Source organism: Gopherus evgoodei, chromosome 24 (genome assembly GCF_007399415.2).
Source record: "Gopherus evgoodei ecotype Sinaloan lineage chromosome 24, rGopEvg1_v1.p, whole genome shotgun sequence".
In the NCBI taxonomy this organism is placed as follows: domain Eukaryota; kingdom Metazoa; phylum Chordata; order Testudines; family Testudinidae; genus Gopherus; species Gopherus evgoodei.
The window spans coordinates 7,806,085-7,813,792 of NC_044345.1; positions in this window are offsets into that span (position 1 = coordinate 7,806,085).

A 7,708-nucleotide genomic window follows, 5' to 3' on the forward strand; every position below is an offset into this window, starting at 1 on the left:
CTGACGGCTTCTCAGAACGTAGACCACTGTGAGTGCCACTAGTATTAACCCTTAATTGGGGAAACTGAGGCATAGAGTGGGGACATGATTTGCCTTGAGCTCACACAGCAGAGCTGGGAATAGATTAGACCATGCAGCCTCTAGGAATCCTGATGTGCATCTCTGCTCTAACCACCAGAGTCTGTTTCTCAAATACAGCCACTGTGGCTGCTTGAGGCCACCAGGGGCTTTTCTTGCGGCCACGGTCCCTTGGCTGTGACTGGAGGGAGGAATATAGCAGCCCCTCTGACTCCCTGTTGCTCCTGGCTGCACTGCCTTGCTGTGGATTGCTGGGGCTGCTAGCAGGGGTTGGACCTTGCCCCCTTTAGAGACACCTGGGCTACAATGCTGGAGGAGAAGGCAGCCAGTGAATTCCCTATCTTCCCAGGGGCAGTGGGGCTCAGGCTTTGGGCTTCAGGGCTGGGGTGGCAGACTCTGCCCAGGGGCTTTGGGCTCCAGTCCAGGATCTGGCTGTGCAGCAGCAGTGCCCAGGCTCCAGCTGCAGGGGCTTCGGGCTTCAGTTCCCCACCGCCTCCTCTGACCTTCCCATCCATGCCTGAGTGAGCCTTATTTTCCCCACTAACTTTGCCGGGTGGCTTCCCTGCAGCTCCAGACCTGGCCTCCCAACCTAGGGAACCAGGGATGACTCGGAGACACAGAAATTGAACTTTCGTTCCTTTGCCCTGCATTTTGTTGGAATCGTTTCCAAAGATATTGGCTCGTAGGAGCTAAAGCCGGGCTAGGAGCGCTGTCACTGTCCAGCCGCCGGGTCGAGAGCATCCCTCCCTGGGCAAGCAGCGCCCAAGTCCGAGCCCAGGGACGTTTATGGTGTGTCTGTCCCAAATCGCTTTCCTTCCTTGGTGTGGTAAACAGAAACAGCTCCGGGAATCCAGGGGGCAAAGGAATTTCGGGTACGGATGATATTTTTGTGGCAAGTTACCAGGCGTGATGCTGGAAGCCACACTCACTCAAGGGTGGCGGTCGGGCTTCCTCGAGGGGTGGCATTGGCCGCACAGCGAGGTTGATGGGTCAGCTCCTGGACTTGTGCTAACGGGATCTATTTTAGCAGAGAGCCCAGGTTTGATCCCTCCTACCTCCGACTAGCCAGGTGCTTTGCATTAGCAATGTGCGTCCTGAAGGAGCCCTGTAGCCCCCCAGCCCCCGCGCTAGGTGCTGTATGCACACAGTCCCTTTCTCCTACTTTTGTAGCCCAGCTCTTGAGCCAAAAGTCATGGGCTTGGTCCATCACGCTGCTCCTGGCTTGTGAAACGTATGAAGCTCCCCAGTCATTTTTCTCAACTGCATTTTTTCGCTCCCTCCTTGGAGAAGTTGAAGCATGGCTGGCATCCCCTGGGGGATTTTGTCCCCTGCAGTTTATACCTGCTTGACTGAGGTATGAATTTAGCCCTGTACGTTCCTAATTGCATCCCAAGAGAATTCTGTCACTTGTGTGCTTGGGTGGGAGGCTAATTGTCTAAGGGGGAAATGGACTCCTAGGCCTGGGTACCAGCACACAGCAGGAGCTCTCAGACCATGATTCTCAGTTGCTCTGTTCCCACACCAGGGACAGGGATGAAAGACCAGGAGCGGGGTGAGGAGGCACAACAGTAGCTGTGAGCTTTAAGCCATCTTTTTGCTCTCTGTATCCTGAAGCTGTGCCTTGGCCAATCCCTGGGGTCAGTTAGAGCAGCCTTAGGGCTGCTCTAACATACACTGCTTCCCTGTGGGGGCATACAACGGGGAGAATAGCGGCAGCCCAGAGCACTCCAGCTCCCCCTCTTACATGCTCCCAACACCAGGGATGAAGGCCAGTTTAGCTCACCAGACATGTCTGCAAAAGCCCTCATCCTCCAGCTTTAAACTTCTCAGCTGGATTCCTTCTCTTCACCAGGCCCAAATCCATGAGCCCTTGGACTGGGGGCAGAGTGCACCATTGTGACAACTGTTCTGGGCCCTCTCTCAGAAGCTCGTCTGGGAACGGAGCTGCTGGTGGTGCCGATAGCTCTCCCGGGGAGGGGGCAGGGGCTTGCCAGCTGGGATTGTCCGAGGCATCGGGCGGACTGCCAAAGCCCATTGGGCTCCATTGAAACTCCAGCCTTCAGCCAGGACTCTCAATGCAATTTCCAAGGACTGCTCATTATCCACCAGGTATACATGGGGAAACTGAGGCACGGAGGGGCCCGGGCATGCTTGAACTCATAGAGCAGGTCAGAGATGGAGCTAGACCACTGGACTAGACTCCAGGTCTCCACAGACTCCCCGCTCCAGCATCCTCCCCGTTCGGCCACCGAAAGCAGCTCCACTCTGATTGTTGTGTATAACCCACACTCTCAGCAATATTACTCTGCTGTAGCATCCATGCCAACCCCTGGGGCCTGGATCCCCTGCTCCTCCAGTGAACTCATCAGCGGGGCTTTTGTTGGTTTTCCAAGGGTCTTTCACACACCCCAAGTGGAAACAACAAAATCCCCAAAGCTGGGGAATTCTACAATCGCTGCAGGTGGAAGGTATAGCTGACCAATCACGGGATGCCCTTATAAGGTATCGTATAGCTGAGGATCCCAAGGTGCTTATAAGTCTTAGTTCTCGCACTACAACCTGGGGGGTAGGTCACATTTCACAGGTGGGGAAACTGAGGCACGGAGCAGGGACGCGAGTTGCCTATGTTTACACAGCAAGAACTGGGTCGAGAAGCCAGGAATCCTGCACCCTCATCCTGCACTGGTCCCCTGTTCCCACCACTGTCCCCCACAGCCAGGAATAGAACCCAGCTGGCCCAGCTCCCATTTGTCTCCACCACCCACAAACCACTAGTCCACCCTCCTCCCAGAGCTTGGACTGGACCCCGGGAAATCTGGCTCCCAAGGCTCTGCTCCAACCACTAGACAATATTCTCTTTGAGAAGAGCTAAGAGAAAACAGGACATCTCCCACTGCTGGGAAGCAAGCACTGGATCCCTGCATGGGAATCTCACTTAGAGCACAAGAGACCTGCCAGGTACCAGAGCAGGAGATGCACAGGAACCAGGATGCACACAGAGGTAGCGGATAAGCATGACAGACTTTGCTTGCAGGGATTAGATTTTAACCTTTCAGATCTCACGGCCTAGTTCAGTGGCAGTTCTGCAGCCAGGACGCTGGCACAGCGAGGGAATCGCTGCTTCTAAAGCCCTTCTGTGGGCGAAAGAGAGATTGGACCTGAAATCTAGCACACAGGTGAGAGAGGAGAAATAGAAACAGGGGGGTAATAATTTCCTGTGGCGCCACAGACCTTATTCGAATCCCTAGTTTAAAAAAGAACACACTCCAGAAATGTTGTTAATGATTATGCCCCGTGCTTTTTATCCAGAGAGAGCAGAGTTCTTTACGAAGCAGGTCAGTGCTGTTATTTTCACTTTAAAGCTTGGGAAACTGAGGCACAGGGCAGGGTCATGAGATGCCCAAGGAATAGCACCCCCGTCTCCCAATTCCCACTTCAGTGCTCTAGGAGTGCGACTCGAGATTAGGATCCCAGCATAGTAGGCCCTGTGCAAACACAGCCCAAAAAAGGCAATGCCCCGGCCCCAAAAAGCTTCCAGTCAACGTAAACGGCAAAAGACAAGAATTGGGTACAGCCAGACAAGGAAACGAATAAAGTCTATTGTGCCAGACGTTAGCTGGTGTAAAGCAGCAAAACTCACCAGCGTCTCTCCACACCAGCCGAGGTGTTGGGTCTCTTGAGCAACGTCCAGTCACACCGGCTGGGATTCTCAAACCCCTCTGAAGACTTGGCATCCTTCTAATGCAGAGCTGGGTAAACATTTTGGCTCAAGGGCCACATCTGGGTGGGGAAATTGCATGCAGGGCCATGAATGTAGGGCTGGGGCAGGGGGTTGTGGTGTGGAAGGGAGTGCGGGGTGTGGGAGGGAGTGTGGGGTGCAGGAAGGGGTTCAGGGGAAGGGGTTGGGGTTGGAGTGCAGGAAGGGGTGTTGGGTGCAGGAGGGGTGTGGGGTGCAGGATGCAGGAGGGAGCTCAGGGCAGGGGATTGGGGTGGAGCAGGCATTGCAGAGTGTGGGAGGAGAATCGGGGCAGGGGGCTCAGGGCAGGGGGTGCAGGGTGCAGGAGGGGCTCAAGGCAGGGGGTTGGTTTGGAGGAGGCAGTGCAGAGTGTGGGAGGAGAATTGGGGCAAGAGGTACAGGGTGAAGGAGGGGCTCAGGACAGGAGGGTTGGAATGCAGAAGGGTTGTGGGGTGCAGAAGGGGGCTCCAGGCAGGGGGTTAGGGTGCAGGAGGGGTGCAGGGTGCAGTGGGGCTCAGGACAGGGAGTTGAGGTGCAGGAGGGGTGTGGGGTGCAGTGGGGGCTCAGGGCAGGGGGTGCAGGGTGCAGGAGGGGCTCAGAATAGAGGGCTGGGGTGCAGGGAGGTGTGTGGGGTGTGGCAGGGGGCTCCCGCCAGGGGGTTGGGGTGCAGGAGGGTGTGGAGTGCAGGAGGGGACTCAGGGCAGGGGGTGCAGGGTGCAGAAGGGGGCTCAGGGCAGGGGGTTAGGGTGCAGGAGGGTACGGGGTGCAGGAGGGGCTCAGGGCATGGGGTTGGGGGGCAGGAGTGCTCAGGGTCCCCCCTTCCAGGCACCTGGTGCCAGCCACTTCTGGGAGCAGCACGGGGCCAGGGCAGGCAGGAAGCCTGTATTAGCCCCGCTGCACCATGGGGCTGACAATCCCGCAGGCCGGATCCAAAGCCCTGACGGGCCGGATCCGGCCCACAGGCCGTAGTTTGCCCTCTCCTGTTCTAATGGGAAAGGAGCGTCCGGCTGCCCCAGACAGCTAGACCAGAAGCTGGGCCATCACCTATTTCCACTACAGCCAAAGACTCGGAAAGGCAGTTTAACAGATACGTTAATTAGCTCGCTGAAAATGGTTGACGACACCATAGAGTCCGTGTGTTATTCTCTGCACCATGCGATGGGAAAGAGCTTTACACGCATCTCAGCAAAGCACAATTCACACCATCAAGCAAAGGATCAATTGTTTCTTCTCTCTGCTTCCCCCCACCCCCCACCCCACGGGCATCCTGACAAACTTTGCTGCTCAGTCCCAGGCCAGGACGCCGGAGTTCTCTTTCCAACACTGCCCTGTGATTTGTGACCTTGGACCACGCAGCGGGCCTCAGTTTCCCTGTCTGTACAACAGGAGGAAGGTGGGTCTCATTCCTCCAGGCCTCATTGTGAGCAAAATGTTCGGAAGCTCTGGGCTGACAAGGGGCTGGAGGGATTTTAGAGTTTGTTATTCTTGATTCTTCTCGGTCATGTTCTGGCCCCGCGTTACAGCCAGGCAGGACAAATCGGTGCAAATGAATAAAGGAAGCTGCTTCTTGAGGCTCAGCCTAAATCCAAGACACAGGCAGCGATTTGGAAGAGAGGTTCCAGGACACCCAGTTAATTGCCTGACGGCAAATCTCTCAGAACTGCAGGGTGCGCGGGGGGTCAGACGAGGGAGCCCACATTCACACACGGCCCAGGCTGCTGGGAATAAGAAGTGAATAACTGAGGGAGACTGGGCTGGGCTTAGAAATGGAATCAGGACTGGGGGGAGAGTCAGCCCAGTAGGAAAGGTGCAGACTGTCAGCAGAAGAGATGCTGCTGCCCAGGGTTTAAACACTGAACAATTCCTGAGCCAGGCGCCGGCTGCCCAGAAATTAAAGCAGGGTGAGGAATGGACTAGCTACGAGGCGCACCGTGAGGCAGTGCTGGGGCTGGGAATCCCAGGTCCCATTCTGCCCCCCCTTGCTCTAACCCCATGCCCCTCCCAGAGCTGGGAATAGCACCCAGGAATCCTTGGTCCCAGCCCCCCGCTCTAACCCCTAGCCCACACTCCTCTCCCAGAGCTGGGAAGAGAACCCAGGAGTCCTGACTCCTCACCCCCATGTTTTAACCACTCCCCTCCAAGAGCTGAGAATAAAACCCAGGGCTCCTAGCTCACCCCCAACCACTAAGAAGACCTCTCCCCTCCCTGAGCTAGGATTAGAACTCAGGAGTCCTGGTGCCTCTTCCCCAGGGGCTAACCACTAGCCAGGAGTGCGGACACAGCCTGAGTCACTGCCCTGCCCTGTGTTGCCTTCCAGAATGCAGCAAAATAAATAAATAAATAACAGACCAGGGTGCCCCTGTAGATTTACAATAGGTAAAGCCCTGAACAGCTCCATTTCCCACACCCCAAACACACCCAGCAGCACAGACTGAGCTCCATCGGGGGGGGAGGGGGCAGGCAGATGCTCTGAGCAGCACGGCTGGACTCTAGCAGGAACCATGCCCACCCTTTCCTCATGGAGGGGCTGGAGGGATATAACCCATTACAGGCCCATTCCTGGGGCAGTCACCCGGCTCCCTAAATGCCCCCTTTGCTCCAGTTCAATAACACATTTAAAATGGCTGCTGTGCTGCACCCCAGAGGCAGCTGCATGTCAGCACCGGAGAAGTCTGTCTAATATACAGACTCAAGCACTTTCAGCTCCCCCATGGCTAAGAGGAGAGGTACAGGCACTGACATCAGACATAGTTGTTAGGGGGTTGAGTGGAGCTTATTCAGTCTAATGCTGCTGAAAATGCAGAAGGCAGGCTGGGAAAGCATTCGAACCCAGAGTCACTTCCAACAGAACCAGTCCTGATCGGGGAGCATCGCCTAGGGGTTGGAGAAGCTGAAATGCTGTCTGAGAAGGTACAGAGAAAGGCAATGAAAATGATTAGAGCATGAAACAGCCTCCGTGCGAGGGGAGATTGAAAAGATGAGGACTGTTCAGCTTGGAAAAGAGGCGACTAAGGGGGGGAGGCTAGAGGTCCATAAAATCATGACAGGTGGGGAGAAAGTGAATAGAGCTGTGTTAGTTACCCTTTCACAGAACACAAGAACCAGGGGTCACCCGCTGAAATGAATAGGCAACAGATTTAAAACAAGTGTACGGTATTCTTCACAGAACACAAGTCTTCACCGTCAACCTGTGGAACTCACCGCCAGGGGATGTTGTGAAGGCCAGAAGTATAACTAGGTTCAAAAAAGAAAAGTTCCTGAAGGAGGAATAGCTATGAGCCAAGATGGTCAGGGACACCATCCCATGTGCTGGGTGTCCCTAGCCTCTGACTGCCAGAAATTGAGACTGGACAACAGGGGATGGATCACTCAAAATTGCCCTGGTCTGTTCATTCCCTCTGAAGCATCTGGCACCTGGCCACTGTTGAAAGACAGGATACTGGCTAGATGGACCTTTGCTCTGACTCAGTATGTTCTTATCCTCATCTTGAGCGTCTAAGGCTCACTCGGGCATTCAGAATGCAACACCTTCCTGGCTTCGCTTAATGCTCCGTTGTCATGGCCAAGGCCCAGCAGGAATAACCCTTTGGGAAAGTGCAAAGATAACGAGCACCACGCTGGGGGCGGCGTTGCTTGCTCTAACCCAAAATGAGACTCCGAGCAGCGATGGGTAAGCGCTCCCTTTTGTGGAGAGGTTGGCAGGTGAGTCTCGGATGTCAGCAGTTCTAGTCCTCAACCCGGACACTGACTCCCACAGCTGACGGGTTCAACCCACTCTGAGACATCTAGAGCCTGATCTTCAGGGACGCAGTGACCCACAAATCCAGCTGATGGCCAGGAGACCCACATCTCTGAAAAGCAGGCCCTGGGCATCCAAAAAATGGAGGTGTCCTA